Genomic DNA, 27,855 nt, shown 5'->3' with positions numbered 1-27,855 from the left:
CTTGTAAGTAGGCTGTTTAGGTTTTTATGTTGGTAACGTCACGTAGCGCTCTGTATGAAAATCACTGGCTATGCTGTGTGCAGTCTGTGGCTGGTTGGCATTGTTGGAATATTCGCTATTGTAGTGTTGGGCAGTTGGATGTGAACAACGCGTTGGAGTTGGAACAGTTGGAGGTGATCCGCCAGCAGTGGTGGATGTGGGAAGAGAGATGGCAGAGTTTTGAGAGCGGACGATCTGGACGTGTGTCCGTCAAAAAAACGAAATTTGTAAGACTGGATGTCATGAACTGATATATATTATGACTTTTGAACCCCATTAAGGTAAATAAATTGTTTGTTCTCTATCAAATCTTTCATTTGCTAACTATGCCGATCAGTAGTTAGTGCCTTCAGTAGTTAGAATCTTTTATTTAGCTGGCAGTATTGGCGCTCGCTGTATTGCAGTAGTTCGAGTAACTAAGGTTTTTGTGAGGTAAGTGATTCATGAAAGGCATAAGTTATCGTTAATCACGGCTATTCCTTTGTAGGGATTATTGAAAGTCATATTGCGTTGCGCTAAAAATATTGTGTGTCAGTTTAGTGTTGATCAGAATAAGTAAAGAGAGACATGTCTGAGTTCGTTCAGTTTTGGTCAGCTGTTTGAAAATCAAATAACGTAAGAGGTTTATCAGCACAGTAACTGATTAATTTTTCTAAGGGGATGTTTCAAGCTCCGAGCCAGTAGCGTACGTTCCACTGACCACAAACCATATCCATCTACGACTTCAGTGGAGTCAAGCGAGAGTTCATTAGAGGGTGGAGAGGAGGTATGTTGTGTTTTCTGGTGAAAGCTGGTCCTATCTCGGTGCCAGTGATGGCTATGTGTTGGTTAGGAGGTCAGGTGACCTTCTGCAGTGAGCCTGTCTGCGGTGTATACTCATTGGACGTACACGTGGAGTTACGGTCTGGGGTGCGATTTCATATAACGGCAGGAACACTCGAGTGTTTATCCCACACAGCTTGACTGCAAATTTGTACCTCAGTCTGGTGATTCGACACGTTGTGCTGTCATTCATAAACAGCATTCCAGGTAGTGTTTGCAACAAGATAATGCTCGCCTACTTACCGCTCTTATAACCCAACATACTCTACAGAATGTGAACTTCTTTCCTTGGCCTGTTAAATAGCCAGGTTTGTCTCCAATCGAGCACATGTGGGACATCACGGACAAAAAGTCTAGCGTAATCGACAAACAGCATTAATCGTCCATGTATTGGCCGACCAAGTGCAACAGGCATAGAACTCCATCGCACAGACATCCGGCGCCTGTACAACACAATACAAGCACGTTTGCATGCTTGCTTTCGACATTCTAACGGTTACACCGCTTATTAATGTACCAGCATTTCACATTTACAATGGCTTTCCTCGCGCATACATTAGCTTTGATAATGCGATGTTATTCACTTCCTAGACAAATATATTCCAGAAATTTCATTACTCTACCTTAATTATTTTTTAGTGTTTCGATGTTTTTCCTTCAGTATATTTTCCTCATGGCGGCCATCTATGGCAAAGAAATTTCCAAGAGTGCTGAAAGGAAGCAGGAATTAAGGTCCACTGACTTCAAACATTCATCCTGTCTTGATCCAGTCTTCAAGCCACGGCAGGCTGTGATTTTGGCTGCTCTTAAGTCAGCTGTTTCCGCTAGCGCCACAATTTTGATGGTCTGCGGGCGGCCTACGGGATAAAACAGCCCAGTAGTTTCAGTTGAGAAGCTGTTACAGTACAAGCACCGAAGATTACAGGCAAAGTGTCTGAGTGATGTGAATTCTGAAAGACTTGCAGCTGAATGAGAAGTTACTCAATCATCAAATTTTTTCATAGGTATTTTACAAACCTGCCAAAAAAATTCCAATGCTCAAGATTTCTCTATTTATTCAAGGTAAAAATAGCAATGTGTTGTTACTATCGAAAACATTTCTGCAGAAAGACCGCAACGGGATAAAGCAGACTGCAAACAATCGCTGCTGCTCACTGAGAAATTGGACTTTTGTCACCTGCTGAAGAAGCAATAAATAACGTTTCACAGTCTCCAATACTTCTAAACACGTGGATTGGACGAAAATGTGGAAACACCGCGAGAAATGGATGCTGTAATGTAAGTGCAGCGCTAGCCAGCCCTACAGTTTGCAGTGTTGTATCTGACCTCCAGCGGCGTCTGTGCAGTGTCCTCAGTGAGCCGCAGGTGTCAGTAGTGGCCAGAACAGTGCTCTGTGTATATGTGAGGCCTTTATGACGGAGCTCAGTGCATTCGTACGAGGGTAGATTGTTGATGTTCGGATGGTACATGCCGCAGGATCCAAGGTGGCTGAAGTGTTTAGTGCTTCAAGAGGTACCGAGAGAAAGATTTATACTGCGTACAGGAAAAGCGAAAAAAAAACACCCTCTGAGTCACAACTCGGAAGAAAATATGTTGAGTGGTCGTGACGAGGATTTTGACGAAAAATAAGAGGACGACGGCTGCACTGGAGTACTGAATGTCGCACTCGCGAACCCTGTCGACACCAACACGAAGAGAGCTCTATAAGTTAAGAATTGCAAGAAAACATGGCACAGAAGCCATAAAACTTGCACTGCGGGACAATGGCAGAAAGTCATTTGGTCGTATGAGTCTTGTTTCACGCTGTTTACAGCTCCTGGCCGAGTTTACGTCCGAGAATGAAAAATGGCGAGTGTTCGGTTGTGATTTGAGCAGTCGTATCGTGGTATTCCATGGGTCTCATGGTTACAATGCAAAGCCGCAATACTGTCGAGAAATTTGAGGCCATTTTAACTGATGAGGTACATCCCCTGGTAGAATGTTTGATCCCGAACGGTGATGCTGTGTTACAAGATGAGAGCGCACTTCTTCAGACAGCCTACATCGTCCAGGACTGGTTTCGTGAAGTCGAGGATGTAACGTCTCATTTCCAATGGCCACGAGTCACTAGATCTCAATATTGATGAGCCTTTGTACTCTGTTTCGGAGAGAAAAGTGAGCGATCGGTATCCACCTCCACCAATGTTATCAGGGCGTGCCACTATTTTGCAGGAAAAATTGTGTAATTTATAAATTATAGAGTGCAGCAATCAGTCGTCCTTTTATTTTGCACGTTTTATTACGCAAATCCAGATTTCCGCTAGTGCCAAGTCATTATCAATGCACCATTTTTTAAACTCGATGCATATCAGTTCCCTGCTGTTCCGGCGTCAGTCCCAGTTCTTTTAATACCTGATGAAAAGAGTGTAAGAATCCCTTGAAAACGATACAAGACTTGTATTCATCGATTGGGAGACGATTGGATGCTGTTTTGAACACCATTCTTTTTCCTACTATTTTATTGGGTATGATAAAGTGTTTTTTGGTGTTTCCAAATTTGTGTCCACGCCATGTATTCCATATGCGAGTAACCACTACTGCCATTACTCAATGAATAATTTACGATACACACATCTGGGAACACTGGGAACGTTGATGTCCACGAGTTTCGTTACTGATGTACCGGGTGATCAAAAAGTCAGTATAAATTTGAAAACTTAATAAACCACGGAATAACGTAGACAGAGAGATAAAAATTGACACACATGCTTGGAATGACATGGTGTTTTATTAGAACCAAAACAACAAAGTACTCCTAGGCGCGTGAAAGATCTCTTGCGCACGTCGTTTGGTGATGATCGTGTGCTCAGCCGCCAGTTTTGTCATGCTTGGCCTCCAAGTCCCCAGACCTCAGTCCGTGCGATTATTGCATTTGGGGTTACCTGAAGTCGCAAGTGTATCGTAATCGACCGACATCTCTAGGGATGCTGAAAGACAACATCCGACGCCAATGCCTCACCATAACTCCGGACATGCTTTACGTTGCTGTTCACAACATTATTCATCAACTACAGCTATTGTTGAGGAATGATGGTGGACATATTGAGCATTTCCTGTAAAGAACATCATCTTTGCTTTGTCTTACTTTGTTGTGCTAATTATTGCTATTCTGACCAGATGAAGCGCCATCTGTCGGACATTTTTCTAACGTTTGTATTTCTTTGGTTCTAATAAAACCCCATGTCATTCCAAACATGTGCGTCAATTTGTACCTCTCTATCTATACTATTCTGTGATTTATTCAGTTTTCAAATTTGTACTGACTTTTTGAACACCCGGTATTACAACAAATTAGTATAAGAACTAGAGATAGGGGGGAGGGGGGAGGGGGAGAGAGAGAGAGAGAGAGAGAGAGAGAGAGAGAGAGAGAGACGGCCGCAGTGGCCAAGCGGTTATAGGCGATTCAGTCCGGAACCGCGCTGCTGCTACGGTCGCAGGTTCGAATCCTGCCTCGGTCATGGATGTGTGCGACGTCCTTAGGGACTGATGACCTCAGATGTTAAGTCCCATAGTGCTCAGAGCTATTTGAACCATTTGAGAGAGAGAAAGAGAGAGAGAGAGAGAGAGAGAGAGAGAGAGAGAGAGAGAGAGAGAGGGAGATAGAGAGGGAGGATGGGGGAAGGGAGAGTGGGGGGCTGAAGGGCGGGAGGTGGATTAGGACAGTGTTATTTCTTTAATAAAATAATTGCCTTTTTACTTCAATAGTACGACCTCGAATGCCGAACATAGGGAGAAAGATTCACAACTTCAGTATCTTCAGAGCGCATAAGTGAGGCAATGAAAAACGGCATCTCATGATAGGTTTGCTGTAACAGGGAGAAAAAAAATGTGCATCAGTGAGAGATTGTGCCAGGCGCTCCTGGAGCTGGAATCTGGGGCAGGGCTGGCGGAAGTCGCAAACTCGAGAACGCCTGCCTGGCGGAGGCGGTGGGAGCGGCGGGGGCGGTAGTGCAGTCTGCAGGCAGAGGCGAAGGAGGAGGGGCGGACTTCTGAAACTGGGGCTGACGCTCGCCAAGCTCAGCGAGGACGAGGCAGCCTCTCGCCGTTCCCACAGTAACGTTCCTATCACTGCTGTAATGGAATAGCAAGCTATGTGTGCTCCAACACGTCATGTCTCTTTTAGCGACTGTAGTCTATAACAAAGTCCGCTGCGCCTCCGTAGCTGAACGGTCGGCACTGCTGACGGCCACGCGGAGGAACTGCAAGGCGTTTTTCTTTGGTCGGAGTACTGCAACGAGGTGTACTCAGCTTCGTGATGGCAGTTGAGCAGCTACTACGGGTGGATACACTTGAAAACCACCACTACAGGCAACGGCGTTGCCGCAGTGGATACACCGGTTCCCGTGAGATCACCGAAGTTAAGCACTGTCGGGTGTGGTCGGCACTTAGATGGGTGACCATCCAGGCCGCCATGCGCTGTTGCCATTTTTCGGGGTGCACTCAGCCTCGTGATGCCAATTGAGGAGCTACTCGACAGAATAGTAGAGGCTTCGGTCGAGAATACCATCCTAACGACCTGGAGAGCAGTGTGCTGTCCCCACGCCCCTCCTATCCGCATCCTCCACCGAGGATGACACGGCGGTCGGACGGTCCCGGTAGGCCACTCGTGGCCTGAAGACGGAGTGCTTCATTTACTACATGCTACTTAAATTTCAATTCCTGAATATTACGTTCCATTTCCACTCCCGATTGTGAGAAAAATAATAATTGGCAGAACGTTGCACAGGCCACTTGCGATAATAGAGTTAAATTCAAATTGAAATGTCTAAAATTTTTTATTTATTTAAATGATATCGAATGCAAACCGACGCAGTAAAATTATCGATCTTATACTAACGGTTAGTGTTAAGAAACCTCTGTAACTATGTTAAGATGCAGAAGTGTAATTTCTGAGATAAATGTTAGGTGAAAGAAGAGGGTAATATGTGAAAACATTAATAATTTTATGGAAAATAAAATATGGAAACGAATGTAAGTTATAAATGTACTGACTGTGACATTCTATGGGTATTAGAGCATGTAATTCATTTAAACAAATTGAAAACATAAAGGTAGGAATCCACTATGAGTTTTCGACCACCACTCGTTATCTGGTCAGCACGAAATGACGACGATTAACAACCAACACGCCCACAACAACCGCTCTGGGTAATGTAGTTGCGTTAGGAGTTTGGGGGAATAATAGCTGGATGTTTACTTACACGACACACCCGCTAGGGTCGCCGAGAGCGCTAACGCGCTGATTCCTGGACTCGGGTAGGCGCGCCGGCCCCGGATCGAACCCGCCCAGCGGATTAACGACGAGGGCCGGTGTGCCGGCCAGCCTGGATGTGGTTTTTAGGCGGTTTTCCACATCCCGCTACGTGAATACCGGGCTGGTCCCCACGTTCCGCCTCAGTTACACACGTCGCAGACATTTGAAACACGTTCGCACTATTTCACGATTTACACTAAATGCAGACAGTTGGGGTACACTGATTCCATTCCTGGGGGGCACGGGGTGGCGGCAGGAAGGGCATCCAGCTACCCCTAAATCTAACCTTGCCAAATCCGTTGTAACCACGCCGACCCTGCGATCGCTGCGGGACTATGGCGTAAGCGAAGGAAAGAAAGAAAGTTTACTTCCATGATAGCGGATAGCCACAAAGACGGAAGGCTGTAGCCATCACCTCTATTCAAACTGTCGTCATTCTCTGATGTTTCAACTACTTCACGGACTTTACTTCCATAATTATTACATTCTCTGGTTAGCACTCGTATGTTCTAGAAATTCATAACCTAGCCACATAGTTTTGATGCTCAGGTACCGCTAGTTCTATATTTTATCTTAGATGTGTGTGGTGTTCGCGTTCTTTGACACGTTCTTTTATTGCCCTTTCACTTTCGCCGACTTATACGATGCCATTTACTCCCGCAGTGAGGAGGAGATCAGGCACGTCCGTCGTGGATCGGGAGAAGTCTTTTAACTTGTGTTCTTTCGTAAGGTCAGCTAAGCTGTTGGTTACCCTGGTATCAAACGATATCCTTCTAAATGTGCTGGAGGTTCCGCTTTCTTCTCGTTTCCATTATTTTTATTACCGCTCAGTTCGAAAGGTTGTGCTTAAGGAAAGGTCATCGTAACCTTTGGATATCAATGTTGCCTATCGAATTTCAGCTGTGATCGCCATCTCTTACTGTCACTGATGTGAAATTCATGCAAAAACAGATTCTTCAGAGCGGCTTGCTTCAGGGGAGGATGAGGGTGAAAAATGGCGCCTAAAAGGTGCAGCAGTAAAATGGGCGATTTGCCAATCCGGGAAACAGAGCATTACGTTAGAAATCAGAAAACGGGAGTGGTGCTGTCTGGACAGCAAACCTTTGGCACTGACCCTGACATCGATGTTCAGTCGAGATGGTGGCGTGGACCAGTTAACAACGTGCTGTTGCTGTGATGGCGTTTTACAAAACCAACGACAGCTACGTACGTGGCCGCTCAGCGTGTATTTCATGCCTATTACATTCTCGCACGTCATGCTCCACCCCAGTCTGCACATTGTATCAAACTGTGAGTACAAGAGCTTTGACGAAACGTGTCGTACGTTCCGAAAGAGGGGTGGAAGTGCAATACGTGTGAGCACACCAGAGAATGTTGCAAGAGTGCAAGAAGCCTTCAGCCGAAGTCCCAGGCGTTCTGCATTCGATGCGCTTCAACTCGGCGTTTCGGATAGCCGTGTAGGTGAATGTTGCACAAAGAACTGCAGTACCACCCTTAGAAAATTCAGACAGAACTGAATGCGGACGACTTCCCAAAGGAGCTAAGTTTTGGCCAAGAATTGTTGGAATTCATCAACGACGACCCAGGCCTGTGCGACAACCTGATAATGAGCGATAAGGCTAATTTTTATGTGTTACGCTTCCCCAACAAGCAAAATTTTAGATACTGATCGCATGAAAATCCTGAAACGCTTCATTAAACGCCAGTTCACAGTGAGAAAACTGATGTGTGATGCAGAGTATCGTCGTTTGGAACCATAGGGCCTTTGGATAGAGAACGTTAAGTTATGCTGAACGATTTCCTAGCGTAACAGTTTGCTGATCTCCCTGTAACTACTGATACACTACTGGCCATCAAAATAGCTACACCACGAAGATGATGTGCTACTGACGCGAAATTTAACCGACATTAAGTATATGCTGTGATATGCAAATGATCTGTTTACAGCATCATGATGGTCGCATCCGTGTTTGGCGACATCGCGGTGAACGCACATTGGAAGCGTGTATTCGTCATTGCCATACTGGCGTATCACCCGGCGTGATGGTATGGGGTGCCATTGGCTACACGTCTCCGTCACCTCTTGTTCGCATTGACGGCACTTTGAACAGTGGACGTTACATTTCAGTTGTATTACGACCCGTGGCTCTACCCTTCTTTCGATCCCTGTGAAACCCTACATTTCAGCAGGAGAATGCACGACCGCATGTTGCAGGTCCTGTACGGGCCTTTCTGGATACAGAAAATGTTCGACTGCTGCTCTGACCAGCACATTCTCCTGATCTCTCACCAACTGAAAACGTCTGGTCAATGGTGGCCGAGCAACTGGCTCGACACAATACGCCAGTCACTACTCTTGATGAAGTGTGGTATTGTGTTGAAGCTGCATGGGCAGCTGTACCTGTACATGCTATCCAAGCTCTGTTTGACTCAATGCCCAGGCGAATCAAGGCCGTTATTACGGCCAGAGGTGGTTGTTCTGGGTACTGATTTCTCAGGATCTATGCACCCAAACTGCGTGAATCACATGTCAGTTCTAATATAATATATTTGTACAATGAATACCCGCTTATCATCTGCATTTCTTCTTGGTGTAGCAATTTTAATGGCCAGTATTGTTCATTCTTCCAACGAGACGGGGCCGCATGACATACCTCGCTGCCTGGCCTGGCCTCGAAGATCCTCTGACGTGTAATTTCTTCCTCTGGGGTCATTTGAAATTTCAGACCTTCCCAGAATCTGAAGGATCAAATTCTCGAGAAAGTTAACCCAATCCCAGCGCCAGTCCTGCCAGATGTATGCGAAACTTGCTTGTGAAGGAAAATGGCGAGCACCTGAGAGGTGACATCTTCGAGTTGGGCATTTGCAAGCATTGTAAGTTCAGGTTGTATTTCTTTTGTATCGTTGTGAATGAATTTGTACCGCTGGTTGAGGTTACAAAACCGCCAGTTTCACTGCCGCATCTGTGTGTTTATGTTGACTTCCTATAAACTCCAGGGTACAAAGCACTATCATTTCCTCTGTTATTTTAATCGAAGACACCTTTCGTATGAAGTATACAGTAACTGCTGCCGTCCTGTTACCCGAGCACCCAGTGATTCGTGCTTCCTTTTGTTTCGATGTGCGTGAGATGCGCTCATCCGTCACCCGGAGAGAGTCCAGTTAGTGATGGAGCTCTGGGTTGAGAGGTTCACTGTAATTGGCGGGCACGGCGCCACGTGTGAGCACTCCGGCTAGTAATCCTCTCACGTCGGTCTCACCGGGGCGACGCGAAGCCATTGGGGAGTAACTGGGGTTTCGCGACACGTCGCCCGTCAACACACAACACCTCTGTTTATCTTCACAAAACACCGGGTCGTACGAGTTGGGCTCCTCAGACAATTAAGCTCAGCTACTCCTACTCTTCCTACAATTACTAGTCTTGGAAACAAACGAATCAGTCTTCTAACATATGCAGCATTATTATGAGTATTATTATCATTACTTTCTATTAATAAAAAAAGGGCTCTGAGCGCTATGGGACTTAACATCTGTGGTCATCAGTCCCCTAGAACTTAGAACTACTTAAACCTAACTAACCTAAGGACATGACACACATCCATGCTCGAGGCAGGATTCTAACCTGCGACCGTAGCAGTCGCGCCGTTCCGGACTGAGCGCCTAGAAGCGCTAGACCACCGCATCTATTAATAATGAAAATTATAGTGACTAAATATGTCATGTAATAACAAATCAACATAATTCTCAATACCTCTATTACTTTATCATTATTATTAGTGCTGTTGTTATTATTACTGTCAATTATTATATTTATTAATAATGCAAATTAAGATTATTTTGATTGTTATGTGGTATTTCCTTATATGTGTTCTTCCTGATCAGACGGCTTTAGTCCCTAATATGGTCAGGCTAAATAAGGAGTAAATACTTAAATATGGTCTGTTACTAAATGCCTTAAAGGGCCCCCAAGTCACTCAGTTGCAGGGTGCCCATCTAGCTGCTTCAAGGGTACACAAAATTTGTTTTTCAGTATTCCTTATAATTACTGACAAAATTTAAAAATTTAATATGCTTCCATAATCTACTCATTAAGAGCTGTAATCTTACGTTAAAGAATTACACAATCAGACAAGTATTAGGTACTACGAATTTATCTTGAGGCAGCGTAACTCACAGTGCACAAATTACCCAGAATTTATTCATTTAGTGTTTGAGAATGAGAGAACTTAACGACGACCAACATACTTTACACATACTTTACACATAATTTCACACCTTTTAGAAATCTTTCCTCTGGACACTCCTACAAAACAATGACAAGAGAAAAGTTTATCGCTTGTGACAGTTTCGCTGTTCATGCAATAAAACTTTAGCATCACGCATGACTTTTAAATTTGCTACTTCTTTACCACAAACTCCGTTCACAACACATTTTGCATATGGTACCCACATATACCATGGAACGTGCCTGCAAAATTATATCCACAGCATATGTGTCCTCGGACTCTTTCGTGGTGACATGCTTCCAGAACACGTTATCGGTTTCATACCACAGCATAGCTCAGGCGATCTTACATCAAACACATTGATACGTGCAAAACTACTTTTTCTTAAAACGGATCGAAAATTACCCTTTCTGTAATCACCCAGGTTTTGATAATGAGAGCATTTATTTATTTATTTATTTATTTATTTGGAATTACCAGTTTGGTTTTGACCTTTTCATAAATCAGTGGGTGCATAATCTGAAACTTATAAAACTTGTATAATTAGGGTTTTGATTCTTAAACAATATTTTACACCCTTAGCGTCAAATATTTAGTACATCAACTCATTTGCGAACTAATCAAACCTTTGAAGCTGTTTTGTACAGGGCAGTTCGGCTCTTTAAAGAGTCTAGAGTACCGAGCGACAGCGAAGTTACAGCTATAGTTACAAAAAACTATCGATTACACAAAAGCGGGCGATGAGAATGATACGTGGTGTTCACCCACAGTCACCATGGAGGTACCTCTTCAAGGAGTTACGCATTTTAACTCCACGTTCAGAATCTGTGCACAAAGGAAATTTGTGGGATGACGATGTTCACTTTCACAGATGGCAGTAGTATCGCGTACACAAGGTATAAAGGGGCAGTGAGTTGCCGGAGTCATTTGTACTCAGGTGATTCGCGTGAAAAGGTTTCCGACGTGATTATCGCCTCAAAAATGGAATTAATAGACTTTAAAAGTGGAATGGTAGTTGGACGAATGTGACAGTCCATTTCGGAATTCCTTAGACATTTCAGTATTCCGAGATCAAAATGGTTCAAATGGCTGTGAGCACTATGGGACTTAACATCTGAGGTCATCAGTCCCCTAGAACTTAGAACTACTTAAATCTAACTAAGCTAAGGACATCACACACATCCATGCCCGAGGCAGGATTCGAACCTGGAACCGTAGCAGTCGCGCGGTTCCGGACTGAAGCGTCTAGAACCGCTCGGCCACCGCGGCCGGCCTTCCGAGATCCTCCATGTCACGAGTGTGCCGAGAATACCAAATTTCATTCGTTAAGTCTCTCCAAGGACAACGCAGTGGCCAACGGCCTTCACTTAGCGACCGAGAACAGCAGCGTTTGCGCAGAGTTGTCACTGCTAAGAGACAAACAACATTTCGTGAAGTAACCGCAAGTCAGTGTGGGACATACGACGAACGTATCAGTTAGGGCAGAGCGGCGAAATTAATGGGTTGTGACAGTAGACGACGAACACAAGTGACTTTGCTAACAGCACGGACATCGCCTGCAGCGCCTCTTCTGGGCCCCTGACCATATCCGTTCGACACTAAACAACAAGAAAACCGTGGCGTAGTTAGATGACTCCCGATTTCAGTTGGTAAGAGCTGATAGTAGGTTGCAAGTGTGACGCAGACTCCACTAAATCAAGGACCCAAGTTATCAACAAAGCATTGCGAAAGCTCGTGGTGGGTCCATAACAGCAATGGGCTATGCTTACATGGAATGAACTGTGTCTTTGGCCATTTCGGCTACTTGAAGACCATTTGCTAACATTCATGGACGTCGTGTTCCCAAACAACAAAGGAATGTTTACGAATGACAACGAGCCATGTCAGTGGGCCACATTTGTTCGCGATTGGTTGTACAGTACGAGCGTATGCTCTGGTCACCCAGATCGCCCGACATGAATCCCATCTAACATTTACGGGGCACAATCGAGAGGTCAGTTCGTACACAAAATTCTGCACCGGCAACACTTTCGGCGTTATGGACGCCTATAGAGGCAGCGTGGCTCATTATTTCTGCAGAGGACTTCCAATGCCGGCCGGTGTGGCCGAACGGTTCTAGGCGCTTCAGTCTGGAACCGCGCGATCGATACGGTCGCAGGTTCGAATCCTGCCTCGGGCATGGATGTGTGTGATGTCCTTAGCTTAGTTAGGTTTAAGTAGTTCTAAGTTCTAGGGGACTGATGACCTTAGGTGTAAGTCCCATAGTGCTCACAGCCATTTTTCATTTTGACTTCCAATGACTAGTTGAGTCCATGTCACCTCGAGATGCTGCAATTCGCCGGGCAAAAGGAGATCCAATAGGATATTAGGGGACATCCTACGACTTTTTTCAATTCAGTGTTTGTTTCCTACTAAAGTTCCTCATAAATAATCCACCACACTTTCAAAAGTCTAGCGATGTCGATATCTACAACACTAGAAGGAAAAAATGACGTTTAGTACCCACTGTTAAAGCTGTAGTGGCTCCGAAAGTAGTTCATTATTCACCAACAAAAATATTTGACCATTTGTCCAATAACATAAAATGTCTGACAGGTAGCAAAGCAAGTTTTAAATGTAACTTGAAATTATTTCTTCTGAGGAATTCCTATTCCACACAGCAATTTTTATTTAAAAACTGGTATCCTATAAAACAGAAAGAAAATAACAACCAATTTAGTTATGAGGAGAAATTGCATGAGTAGGACTGAAAAATGATGTGCCCATTAATGTAAAGCCTCTACCTACGGATTTCACTACAGGCGTCACACAGAATGATGCTGTATGTCGTATGTCATGTATATAAAAGAATATACAGCCTACAGTTGCAGGTTAACTATATCGTTTACCAAAGTTGTATAAAGTTGACTTAGGACATGGCTTGTTTTAGGCAAACATTTAAATAATATTTTATGTTCTGAAGAAGACGTTATTACTAACGTTTAAACCTAGGTAAACGGTAAAGTTAACCTGCAACTGTAGGCTGTCTATTCTTATACAAACAATATCAGTTGCTGTCGCTGCATAAAAATGTTAAAAATTATTATGTCATGGTTCGACATTTTAGTCTTTCCTTTGTTACATAGCACAGTGTCACTATTTGAAAGAAATCTACAGCGGCACTTCTTCCACTTACAGTTAACCTCTTTTTTACACAGACACACACACACACACACACACACACACTCACAACGCGAGTAAGTTCACTTAGGCGCCTCGTGTCTTCCAACTCCCCTTTTAATAGAAATGATTACTTCGTAGAAGTGCCTTGTGATTCGAACTGGTCTGGCACCTGCACAGTTTCTGGGTCTCGGCCTCTGTAGCGGTGATTGGCACGCCTTCGCTCTAGACTGACGTCAGAAACAGAATTGGACGGCTTGGGCAACCAGCGTCTCCTACAGTAGCTGATCGCTTCGCGTCCCTGGCGGAAAATACACAAATTTGTTTGTCGTCATTTCGGTAACATACGGTCCAGTCATATTAATGTGACCGTCTATCTGCAGCCTGATTAATCACCTTTTGCAGAGCGGACGTGCAATTAGAGAGTCAGAGAAGTTCAGGAAGGTACCGACAGGGATGTGTGGAGCCTTGACGACCCCGGCGCCGTGGCCAGCTGCGCTGTGTTTCTTGGCTGTGAATAAATGGCGGGAACAGCCCTGTCGAGGTGGTCGCAGAGATTCTCGATTTGTTTTACGGTGAATTTGGTGGCGAGGGGAGTATGGCCAACTCATCCTTCTGCTCTTCGAACCACGCAAGTGTACACGTGTACATTACCTTGCTAGGAGGTGCCTTCGTGTTCAAGAAAAACAAATTGCATGTAGCGGCGGACATGGTCCCGAAGGATAGATTCACATATACAGGGTGGTCCAATGATCTTCACCGGGCCAAACATCTCACGAAATAAGCATCAAACGAAAAAACTACAAAGAACGAAACTCGTCTAGCTTGAAGGGGGAAACCAGATGCCGCTATGGTTGGCCCGCTAGATGGCGCTGCAATAGGTCAAACGAATATCAACTGCATTTTTTCTAAATAGAAACCCCCATTTTTCATTACATATTCGTGTAGTACGTAAAGAAATATGAATGTTTTAGTTGGATCACTGTTTTCGCTTTGTGATAGATGGCGCTGTAATAGTCACAAACGTATAGGTACGTGGTATCACGTAACATTCCGTCAGTGCGAACGGTATTTGCTTCGTGATACATTACCCGTGCTAAAATGGACCGTTTACCAATTGCGGAAAAGGTCGCTATCGTGTTGCTGTATGGCTATTGTGATCAAAATGCCCAACGGGCGTGTGCTATGTATGCTGCTCGGTATCCTGGACACATCATCCAAGTGTCCGGACCGTTGGCCGGATAGTTACGTCATTTAAGGAAACAGGAAGTGTTCAGCCACGTGTGAAACGTCAACCACGACCTGCAACAAATGATGATGCCCAAGTACGTGTTTTAGCTGCTGTCGCGGCTAATCCGCACATCAGTAGCACACAAATTACGCGAGAATCGGGAATCTCAAAAACGTCGGTGTTGAGAATGCTGCATCAACATCGATTGCACCCGTACCATGTTTCTATGCACCAGGAATTGCATGGCGACGACTTTGAACGTCGTGTACAGTTCTGCCACTGGGCACAAGAGAAATTACAGGACGATGGCACATTTTTTGCACACGCTCTATTTAGCGACGAAGCGTCATTCACCAACAGCGGTAACGTAAACCGGTATAATATGCGCTTTTGGGCAACGGAAAATCCACGATGGCTGCGACAAGTGGAACATCAGCAACCTTGGCGGGTTAATGTATGGTGCGGCATTATGGAAGGAAGGATAATTGGCCCCCCATTTTATCGATGGCAATCTAAATGGTGCAGTGTGTGCTGATTTCCTATGTAATCTTCTACCGATGTTACTACAAGATGTTTCACTGCATGACAGAATGGCGATGTACTTCCAACATGATGGATGTCCGGCACATAGCTCGCGTGCGGTTGAAGCGGTATTCATGACAGGTGGATTGGTCGTCGAAGCATCACACCATGTCCCGCACGTTCACCGGATCTGACGTCCCCGGATTTCTTTGTGGGGAAAGTTGAAGGAAATTAGCTATCGTGGTCCACCGACAACGCCTGACAATATGCGTCAGCGCATTGTCAATGCATGTACGAACATTACGGAAGGCGAACTACTCGCTGTTGAGAGGAATGTCGTTACACGTATTGCCAAATGCATTGAGGTTGACGGACATCATTTTGAGCATTTATTGCATTAATGTGGTATTTACAGGTAATCACGCTGTAACAGCATGCGTTCTCAGGAATGATAAGTTCACCGAGGTACATGTATCACATTGGACCAACCGAAATAAAATGTTCAAACGTACCTAGTTCTATATTTTAATTTAAAAAGCCTACGTGTTACCAACTGTTCGTCTAAAATTGTGGGCCATATGTTTGTGACTATTACCGCGCCATCTATCACAAAGCGAAAAAAGTGGTCCAACTAAAACATTCATATTGCTTTACGTACTACAAGAATATGTATAAAAATGGGGATTGCTATTTAAAAGAACGCAGTTGATCTCCGTTTGACCTATGGCAGCGCCATCTAGCGGGCCAACCATAGCGCCATCTGGTTTGCCCCTTCAAGCTAGACAAGTTTCGTTGTTTGTAGTTTTTTCGTTTGACGCTTATTTCGTGAGATGTTTGGCCCGGTGACGATCAATGGACCACCCTGTACATTGATCCAGTGTATCTTCCAGAACGACGAGGTCATCCAGGGAATGCCACAGAAACATTCGCCAGATCATAGCACCCGCTCTTCCGACCTGGTTCGTTCCGGTGATTGTTCCTTGGCCGTATAAATCAATGGCCACAAACTTTATTCATCTGCGAGGGATACCAGTCGCCAATCAATGGATGTCTAGCCTTCGTCTCCGATGAACAGCAGTCAGCGTGGGAGCATGGCCAGGGGACTGCTGCGGAGGCCCATACGCAGCAACGTTCACTGAACGATCGTTGAGGAGACACTGTTGCCAGCTCCTTGGGTCGTCTGGGCGGTCAGTTGGTCAACTGTTGCACGTCTATTCGCCCCTACACATGTCCGCAGCCGTCGTTAACCCCTGTCATTGATGGCCTGTGGTGCACCACATTTGCCTTGGTGCCGGTTTTCGGTAGCTCTATTTTTCCATGCATGGTATACTTTAAACATGGCAGAACACGAACAGCTTTCAAACTTAAGCGTTTTGGAAACGCTCCCACCCTTGACCTGAAAGCCAATGATCGTCATGTCCGTTTGGACGTCAATAAAACGCTCCGTTCCCACATTACGATAACGACTGCACTGTTTCCGAGTCCCTCGACACGCTTCATACACTCTCCACTGCTACTGCTGCTACGTCCCGTCTGTCAGTGGTCGTTGAACGTTGACATCGATCATAGGAGGTGGTCACATTAATGTGACTGGACCGTGTATAACTTTTCTTACGTAGTGAGTAGTTTAGGGGTAGTTCATCCTGTTTCTGACTCTAGTTATCTTTGGGACTGTATTGTACGTGTAGATAATATGATACGTGCGTCGTTTTTGAAGAACGAACCATCTTTTTAGGGATCGTGAGGTTCCTCAAACTTGTGTTCGATAGTTTTGTAAAGCCTCGTTGCCAGTTTTGTAAAGGCCTCGTCGCTACTGCTGTAGAGGCCGAGTTCGTGAGATCGTGAAACGGCTTCTGGTGCAGTACAGACAATTCCCCCCTGCCACTCCTACACAGCTAAGCTCCAGGGTCAGGTTACACGACAGGAGAACGAAGGTTCTACAACACTCCAACAAATTAATAACAAAGTCACACAAGTGATTTAAAAAGGTTTACTTATCTTTGTGACTTGTTGAATGATTAAGTCTGCAACACTGAGTGTAATATAACACAAAAAAACTGTCAAAGGTTAAGTGCAAATAATCATAGGTAAACTTTACAGTACACAGCAAATAATTGCAACTTACAAAGTCTATTCACTTCTACGAGTTCACTAAACAACATTCTATCGTTCGAGTAGGCTTCTGTCCGTTGTACTCGGTCAGCAACTGGCCGAGGTGAAGTCGATGTCTTCATCCTGAGCGCCGCCTGTGCGCTGGGGGAACTCGCGCACTCTCTAGAGCACTGGCACCAGTTCGCATCTTTGCGCCTGTGGTGCTTTTGCAATGGCTGTGTCTTGTTCGGACGACACAGCCGAAAGCTTGCTGATTCTTAAGGTAACAGCGTCGTGCTGTGTCTCATCAGAGAATACAGTTAAGGACTCGAAAAGCAACATAGATTAGTAACGCTTGTCGACAGGCTGTTGTGTGGCGTAAGTCTATTAAAATCACTTTGACTACCATTTATAGGAGTCGAATTGTGGGGACTAGTTATATTAGATTAGATTAGATTAGTACTTGTTCCATAGATCATGAATACGACACTTTGTAATGATGTGGAACGTGTCAGGTTAATAAAAGGTGTCTCTACAAGATATTACTTTACACAAAATATTACATCACACTTAATATTTTTAATTTTTTTGTGGGGGTTGGGGAAATTACCCACTTACTATATCCAAAAATTCATCTAATGAGTAGAACGAGTTGCCATTCAGAAATTATTTTAATTTCCTTTTAAATGCTATATGGCTATCTGTCAGACTTTTGATGCTATTAGGTAAATGACCAAAGACTTTTGTGGCGGCATAATTTACCCCCTTCTGAGCCAAAGTTAGATTTAACCTTGAGTAGTGAAGATCATCCTTTCTCCTAGTGCTGTAGCCATATACACTGCTATTACTTTTGAATTCGTTCGGATTGATAATAACAAATTTCATAAGTGAATATATATATATATATATATATATATATATATTTATATATTGTGAGGCTACAGTGAAGATCTCTAGCACTTTATATAAGTGTCTGCAAGAATGAGTCCCCAGCAATTATTCTGATTACACGCTTTTGTGCAATGAACACTCTTTTACTCAATGATGAGTTACCCCAGAATATGATGCCATACGAAAGCAGAGAATGAAAATAGGCGTGGTAAGCTAATGTACTGACATGTATATCGCCAAAATTTGCAATGACCCTAATAGCATAAGTAGCTGAACTCAAACGTTTCAGCAGATCATCAGTGTGTTTTTTCCAGTTCAACCCCTCATCAATGGATACACCTAGAAATTTTGAATATTCTACCTTAGCTACCGATTTTTGATCGAAGTCTATATTTATTAATGGTGTCATTCCATTTACTGTGTGGAACTGTATACACTGTGTTTTGTCAAAGTTTAATGAGAGCCCATTTGCAGAGAACCACTTAATGATTTTCTGTAAAAAAACATCGTTTACAATTTCAACCTTTAATTCTTGTATGTTTGGTGTGATAGCTATACTTGTATCATCGGCAAAAAGTACCAGCTTTGCATCTTCGTGAATATAGAATGGCAAGTCATTAATATACAGGGTGTTACAAAAAGGTACGGACAAACGTTCAGGAAACATTCCTCACACACAAAGAAGAGAATATGTGTTATGTGGACATGTGTCCGGAAACGCTTACTTTCCATGTTAGAGCTCATTTTATTACTTCTCTTTAAATCACATTAATCATGGAATGGAAACACACAGCAACAGAACGTACCAGCGTGACTTCAAACACTTCGTTACACAAAATGTTCAAAATGTCCTCCGTTAGCGAGGATACATGCATCCACCCTCTGTCGCATGGAATCCCTGATGCGCTGATGCAGCCCTGGAGAATGGCGTATTGTATCACAGCCGTCCACAATACGAGCACGAAGAGTCTCTACATTTGGTAGCGGGGTTGCGTAGACAAGAGCTTTCAAAGGACCCCATAAACGAAAGTCAAGAGGGTTGAGGTCAGGAGATCGAGGAGGCCATGGAATTGGTCCGCCTCTACCAATCCATCGGTCACCGAATCTGTTGTTGAGAAGCGTACGAACACTTCGACTGAAATGTGCAGGAGCTCCATCGTGCATAAACCACATGTTGTGTCGTACTTGTAAAGGCACATGTTCTAGCAGCACAGGTAGAGTATCCCGTATGAAATCATGATAACGTGCTCCATTGAGCATTGGTGGAAGAACATGGGGTCCAAACGAGACATCACCAACAATGCCTGCCCAAACGTTCACAGAAAATCTGTGTTGATGACGTGATTGCACAATTGCGTGCGGATTCTCGTCAGCCCATACATGTTGATTGTGAAAATTTACAATTTGATCACATTGGAATGAAGCTTCATCCGTAAAGAGAACATTTGCGCTGAAATGAGGATTGACACATTGTTGAATGAACCATTCGCAGAAGTGTACCCGTGGAGGCCACTCAGCTGCTGATAGTGCCTGCACACGCTGTACTTGGTACGGAAACAACTGGTTCTCCCGTAGCACTCTCCATACAGTGACGTGGTCAACGTTACCTTGTACAGCAGCAACTTCTCTGACGCTGACATTAGGTTTATCGTCAACTGCACGAAGAATTGCCTCGTCCATTGCAGGTGTCCTCGTTGTTCTAGGTCTTCCCCAGTCGCGTGTCATAGGCTGGAATGTTCCGTGCTCCCTAAGACGCCGATCAATTGCTTCGAACGTCTTCTTGTCGGGACACCTTTGTTCTGAAAATGTGTTTCGATACAAACGTACCGCGCCACGGCTATTGACCCGTACTAATCCATACATCAAATGGGCATCTTCCAACTCCGCATTTGTAAACATTGCACTGACTCCAAAACCACGTTCGTGATGAACACTAACCTGTTGATGCTACGTACTGAAGTGCTTGATGCTAGTACTGTAGAGCAATGAGTCGCATGTGAACACAAGCACCGAAGGCAACATTACCTTCCTTCAATTGGGCCAACTGGCGGTGAATCGAGGAAGTACAGTACATACTGACGAAACTAAAATGAGCTCTAACATGGAAATTAAGCGTTTCCGCCGGCCGCGGTGGTCTCGCGGTTCTAGGCGCGCAGTCCGGAACCGTGCGACTGCTACGGTCGCAGGTTCGAATCCTGCCTCGGGCATGGATGTGTGTGATGTCCTTAGGTTAGTTAGGTTTAAGTAGCTCTAAGTTCTAGGGGACTAATGACCACAGCAGTTGAGTCCCATAGTGCTCAGAGCCATTTGAACCATTTAGCGTTTCCGGACACATGTCCACATAACATCCTTTCTTTATTTGTGTGTGAGGAATGTTTCCTGGAAGTTAGGCCGTACATTTTTGTAACACCCTGTATATTAAGAACAGCAGAGGATCCAAGACCGAACCTTGCGTTCAACAGCCGTGACGTCATTGCTTACAGAACATTTCAGATCGCAGAGGTCTAAAATAGAGATATGGGTAAATGATATATTATATCGTCAATGCCTTTCGTTCTCAGGACTAGGAATCATCGTAAAGTAAATGAATCCGAGTCTGTGTCAGTGTGGGTTAAAGGTGTTGCCCGTTTTGAAGGTACATATAGCGCCTCGTCTCAGGTACGGCTCCGGTATTTGCCTCAAGTGATATTGGAAAACCACGGAAGTCTTAAACAGGGATGGCCAGCCTGTATTTGAATCGCTGCCAGAAGGTCAGATCTGTTTCGCCGGCAGGCGAGCGCGTGGCGACTCTGACGTTTGCCTTCAGCACAGAAGGCCGAAGCCAGCGCGACCGTCGGCTGTCGTGGCGGCGAAAAAGCGAAAAGAGAAACGAGGCAGAGGCGAGCGGCGCCCCAGAAGCGGGATCACGGCGCTGCGAAGGCTGCGGCCGGCGCTATAAATACGTGGCTACTGCCGCCCCTGCCACCGCCCGCCAGGGAGCGCAGACTCAATGGAGGCCCGGCCTACGGTCGCCGTGCGTGCCGGGAGGACCAACTCTCTCACAAGTACGTCCTGTCTCCGGTAGCTGGCGAACGAGGAGAAACAGTAGAGGGCACAAATGGCTCACTCTCTCCCTCGTTTTCATCTTCTTCTACTGCTCCACGAGGCGCATTTAGGACGAGGTCAAATCGACGGATGTAAAGAGAATGTCATATCGCCGGTACATATTTATGAATGTGAATCACCAACAACTTCTAGCGCAGATGTTGCAGAAATGATGTTTGGTGTTCAAAGAATGGATTGGTGGTCACTGCCTCGTATTGTTAGCCAATACACAGATTGTAGTAATACTTAGGATTGTATTTTTTATGCAAACATACACTTAATAAATGGAACAGTGCCTGTTGTTGTGGTCTTCATCCCTGAGACTGGTTTGATGTAGCTCGCCATGCTACTCTATCCAGTGCAAGCTGCTTTATCTCCCAGTACGTACTGCAGCCTACATCCTTCTCAACCTGCTTAGTGTATTTATTCTTGGTCTCCCTCTACGATTACTACCCTCCACGCTGCCCTCCAACACTAAATTTGTGATCCCTTGATGCCTCAGAACATGTCCTACCAACCGATCCCTTCTTCTAGTCAAGTTGTGCCACAAACTCCTCTTCTCCCCAATTCTGTTCAATACCTCCTCATTAGTTAAGTGATCTACCCATCTTATCTTCAGCATTCTACTGTAGCACCACATTTCGAAAGCTTCTATTCTCTTCTTGTCCTGGCTACACTCCATACAAATACTTTCAGAAACGACTTTCTGACACTTAAATCTATACTCGATGTTTACAAATTTCTCTTCTTCAGAAATGCTTTCCTTGCCATTGCCAGTCTACATTTTATATCTTCTCTACTTCCACAATCCTCAGTTATTTGGCTCCCCAAATAGCAAAACTCATTTACTACTGTAAGTGTCTCATTTCCTAATCTAATTCCCTCAGCATCACCCGGTTTAATTCGACTACATTCCATTATCCTCGTTTTGCTTTTGTTGATGTTCATCTTATATCCTCCTTCCAACACACTGTCCATTCCATTCAACTGCTCTTCCAAGTCCTTTGCTGTCTCTGACAAAATTACAATGTCATCGGCGAACCTCAAAGTTTTTATTTCTTCTCCATGGATTTTAATACCTATTCTGAATTTTTGTTTTGTTTCCTTTATTGCTTGCTCAATATACAGATTGAATAACATCGGGGACAGGCTACAACCCTGTCTCACTCCCTTCCCAACCACTGCTTCCCTTTCATGTCCCTCGACTCTTATAACTGCCATTTGGTTTCTGTACAAATTGTAAATAGCCTTTCGCTCCCTGTATTTTACACCTGCCACCTTCAGAATTTGAAAGAGAGTATTTCAGTCAACATTGTCAAAAGCTTTCTCTAAGTCTACAAATGCTAGAAACGTAGGTTCGCCTTTTATTAATCTAAGATAAATTCTAAGATAATTCTAAGATAAGTCGTAAGGTCAGCATTGCCTCACGTCTTCCAATATTTCTACGCAATCCAAACTGATCTTCCCCGAGGTCGGCTTCTACCAGTTCTTCCATTCGTCTGTAAAGAATTCGAGTTAGTATTTTGCAGCAGTGACTTATTAAACTGATAGTTCGGTAATTTTCACATATGTCAACACCTGCTTTCTTTGGGATTGGAATTATTATATTTTTCTTGAAGTCTGAGGGTATTTCGCCTGTCTCATACATTTTGCTCACCAGATGGTACAGTTTTGTCAGGACTGGTTCTGCCAATGCTGTCAGTAGTCCTAATGGAATGTTGTCTACTCCCGGGGCCTTGTTTCGAGTTAGGTCTTTCAGTGCTCTGTCAAACAGTGCCTACCGACGTTAAAAAACTTTAAGTAGGGTAAATGGGAACGTCACTGGTGTTTGTTGCAGGATTCTAGTGCAAATCGTTTACGAGGTACTGCATTTTGAATTGCACAATACCTGTGGTAGCGCACACTAAGAAACAAAACAAGTGCATACGCTACTAATGTCGATTCTAGCCAGTAGCGAGACAATTGACCAGCACAGGTTGTGTTCAAAATAACCACTGGCAGCGGAAATTCAGCCTTTCAGTCAGGTATGAAACGACTGATGCACACGTGCTAGCATTTCAGCCGAGATGTCCCAGCAGGCTACGGTCATACATCGCTGGATATCGTCCGTTGTAGTTGATGTCCTTGTAGGCAGCATTTTTCAGCCTTGGCCACAGACAAATGTCTCCAGGCAGCAAATCCGGGGAACGGGCCAGCCAAGGTACAGCTCCTCTGCGTCCAATCCAACGATCTGGAAACAATTTGTGAAGACTTGTTGTGGTACTTCGTACACTATGGCCTGGACTGGAATCACTTTGGTACCACGGGTTACTCCTGGTCTGCAGAGCAACGTGTTCCAGTATCCAGGGAAATTGATCTGTTACGATGCTGGAATACCTATGCGCACTCAGTGTTCCACCTACGAGAAACGGGCCTATGTGCTCATGATTCACTATCCCACACCACGCATTTACACTCCACGGACATTTGACATGAGGAAATCAACGGGGATTTTCAAAACACCAGTTGTGCGTGTTTCGCCGATTTTCCTTGTCTGACTGGTAAATGTGACATCACCAAACGAGATACACGATACATCTGGAGAATCCTGTCTTGGTGTGGCATGTACAGAAGTTAACACGATTCACATAATCGTTCCCATGCAGCTCTTATTGGGGAGAGATGTGATAGGGATGGAACCTATATCGATGGAGAAAGCGTAAGACACGCTTGACTCATGCCACTCTCTCGTGCGATTGCGCGGGAGCTAAGGTGCGGATCCGCTGCAACAGCAACAAGAACTTTAATTTCCCCCCTCTTCTGTCACCTGTTTCCTTCTGTTACGATGTCTAGATGTTACATTACTACTTTTACGTATCTGCTTGAAAAGTTTGATAAATAACTGCGGAGATAGTTGACTTTTATTGGGATATTTTGCAGCATACACCGCACAGGATCGAACTGCAATCTTGCTACATTCTTCATACACCATGAACATGTCTGATTTTTCTGTATTGGGAAATCCCATAGTCCACTCACGACCTACTACTTGATCGTGACACAGTAACTGACTAGCAATTCGCAATGCACTCTTGGAATACACAAGTACAGTTTAAGCAAACATAACAACACCATACCTAGCAACTACGCAGGTTGAAGGCACAAACAAGTGTCAGTGTCGAAACTTTTCAAATTATGATACCTCGTAAACGACTTGTACTAGATACCTGCAACAAACACCACTGACATTCCAGAATGAGATTTTCACTCTGCAGCGGAGTGTGCGCTGATATGAAACTTCCTGGCAGATTATAACTGTGTGCCTGACCGAGACTCGAACTCGGGACATGTGAGGACCGGGCGTGAATCGTGCTTGGGTAGCTCAAATGGTAGAGCACTTGCCAGCGAAGGGCACCACTGACATTCTGATTTACCCTACTTTTAGTTTCTTTATGTCAATCGGCATTGTTCCGTTTAATAAACTGTATGTCTGCATATATGTTTATTGGCTAGTAGTGCAAGCCCCTGACCACCAACCCATTCTATGAAAACCGCACGTCAACAGCACTTTCCATTTCCGCAATATTTTTGGAGCAAGTTTTAAGTGATTCACCCTGTAAGTTCTGCATACAGTAAGATAGAATAGAAGCAAATAGTTTATTTTACAAAATACATTTCCAGACCTTCAATATACTCTCCGTTCTTGCTTATGACAACTTCCTAATGTTTTGGCAACGCCTGTATTCCGCATAGGCCACCTTCGATGTTGAGTTGTGTGATTACTCCAGTCACATGACTGGAAGCTTGATCAGTTGTATCAATACGTTTTCCACGGATTTGTTCCTTGAGTTTGCTAAACAAAGAGTGGTGGGCTCATGTAAGTACTCTATGGTGGCTGGGAAAGTATTTCCTATCCATATTTGTCGAGCATTTTGCTTACTGGTAGGGCAATACGCGATCTTGCATTACCGGGCAAAATGAGGACAACAGCTGCAAGCTTCGATGAATTTTCTGGCACAAAACATTTTGCAGAAACAGCTTGTATTCACGAGTGTTACAGACATTCCCTGGGTCGCTGTACTTGTAAGTATAGCTCCATTCGGGTCATTCGTAAAGATAATCTTCAGTTTCAACTTCCAAAAAAGAAAAAAAAGAAAGAAAAAAAAGAAAAGGTTTAAATGGCTCTGAGCACTATGGGACTTAATTGCGGTGGTCATCAGTCACTTAGAACTACTTCAACCTAACTAACCTAAGGACATCACACACATACATGCCCGAGGCAGAATTCGAACCTGCGACCGTAGCGATCGCGTGGTTCCAAACTGAAGCGCCTAGAACCGCTCGGCCACACAGGCCGGTGTTTCAACTTTGACTGTTGGCGAAATTTTTTCGGGCTGGAGAGTCGGAACTTTTCCATTGTGACGACTGAGACTTCAGTTTCGCCTCAAAATGTCGTACCGAGATTGCAGGAAGTGCAAAAATCCTTCCCAGAAATTTCCGTTGATTTATAGCAATTTCTTACAACCGTCACAAAGCTCGACGGTCCATATTCGCCAGTACATGAGGTCCGCGAGGTGCTGGCTTAGACGTGGTTGCTCCTTTGCGTTTCCACTTCACAACCACATCAACAGTGCCTTGTGCAGCTTTAGAAGGATCGAATTGTCCCTGATGGATTTGTCACTCAGGCGAAATCCAAATAACTGGTTCTCGTTCAGAGTCGCTGACCTCTCTTGGCCGACCTATTCTGTAGTTGCTGATTCTCTACTGGCAACACTCCCCGCCTCTTTTTATACTGGCAGGATCGCCCCTCGTCACATCTACTAGTCATTCCGCACAACATAGGGGTGTTCGGATACTTTTAACAGGTACTTCTAAAAATGGTTCATATTGCCCTGAGCACTATGGGATTTAACTTCTGAGGTCATCAGTCCCCTAGAACTACTTAAACCTAACTAACCTAAGGACATCACACACATCCATGCCCGAGGCAGGATTCGAACCTGCGACCGTAGCTGTCGCGCGGTTCCAGACTGTAGCGCCTAGAACCGCTCGGCCACTCCGGCCGGCAACGGATACTTCTCTAGGAGTTATGATCCGGAGCGATCTATAGCAGAATGACCAAATACAACAAATTAATGGGAAGCAGGTGCCACGCTGACATTCATTGGAAGGTTGTAACTCATCCAACGAAGACTACCGCCTACATAGCACTTGCTCGTTCCATTCATGATTATTTTTAACCAGTCTGGCTCTTATCAGACTGTTTCAGTACAACAGACAGAGGAGATCGAAGAGCACTGAGATTCGTGACGTGACTGTTTAGTAAGCGGGGAAGCGTTAAGGAGATGCTCAACAAATCTCAGTGACAGGCGCTAAAAGAAAGGAGTTATGCTTTTGATCATAGAATGAAGGCTTTCACGGCAGGTGTTATCGTCACTTAACACTTCCCGGCTGAGATGCCGTGGTCCATACATAAAACTCTTCCCTGACGTTTCGCCTTCGACTGCGGAAGGCATCCTCCGAGGACAATGGGCGAACTGCAACGAGAGCGCGAGTGAACACCGTATATGTAAGCCATCAGGAGGGCGCCGCTGTCAATCACGTGACGTCAGCTGCGGTATAATCTCTGATATTGCCAACTTTCTCAGTTGAAATTAATCTAACCACCACCCAAGACATAAAAGAGGGGTGATTTAAACATTAATAGACAGGGCGCACAAAATATGTGAACCAGCTTACTTAGATGATGAGATTGAACACCTTAGAGCGACCTTCAAGAAGAATGGGTATTCTAACAGAGAGATAGATCGTGCACTAGATTGACAACCAGGACGGACGAGGATCGACACCAACCCAAGGGGAAAGTGTTCTTACCATTTATCAGTAAGGTCACTGATCGTACTGGAAAAATTTTAAGCAAGTACGATGTGGAAAGTGTTTTCAGACCCACCACGAGAATAAAGGAATGTTTAAGATCCGCAAAAGATAAACGACATCCTCTAGCTACAACAGGTGTCTATAAAATTCCGTGCAGTTGTGGAAAGGTCTATATAGGCACAACAAAAAGAAGCGTCAACACCCGTCTGGGTGAACATATAAAGAACTGCCGCCTCGGAAATACTGATCAATGTGTTTCAGGAAGGTGATCATCAAATAAAGTTTAGTGAGACGGCCGTCATAGCAAAACGTCGCATTATTATGCGAGAATGTACCGAGAGGCCATTGAGATTGCCAAACACTGCAATAATTTTAAGAGGAAAGATGAAGGCATTAAGCTGGATAAGATATGGATGTCAACATTGCAGCAACAGGGTGACAATCGATTAATTTCAATTGAGAAAACTGGCAATATCAGAGATCGTAGCACATCTGACGTCACGTGACTGACAGCGGCGCCCTCTGGATGGCTTATATATACGGCGCTCACTCGCGCTCTCGTCATAATTCGCCGCTTGTCCTCGGAGGATGCCTTCACCAGTCGAAGGCGAAACGTTAGGGGAGAGTTTTATCTATGGACC

At 44.6% G+C, this 27,855-nt stretch overlaps 1 protein-coding gene and 1 pseudogene across 2 annotated transcripts in view; one reads left to right on the top strand and one right to left on the bottom strand.

The window, feature by feature from the left end:
• LOC126251485 (ecdysone-induced protein 75B) overlaps positions 1-27,855 on the bottom strand; it is a 511,809-nt gene that overhangs the window by 352,763 nt on the left and 131,191 nt on the right. The window lies entirely within an intron of this gene.
• LOC126254558 (5S ribosomal RNA) lies at positions 5,208-5,325 on the top strand (annotated as a pseudogene).

The sequence above is a fragment of the Schistocerca nitens genome, chromosome 4 (assembly GCF_023898315.1).
Source record: "Schistocerca nitens isolate TAMUIC-IGC-003100 chromosome 4, iqSchNite1.1, whole genome shotgun sequence".
NCBI classification, from domain to species: domain Eukaryota; kingdom Metazoa; phylum Arthropoda; class Insecta; order Orthoptera; family Acrididae; genus Schistocerca; species Schistocerca nitens.
Note: the sequence above shows the minus strand (reverse complement) of the source record. Positions and strands in the feature narration are given on the sequence as shown.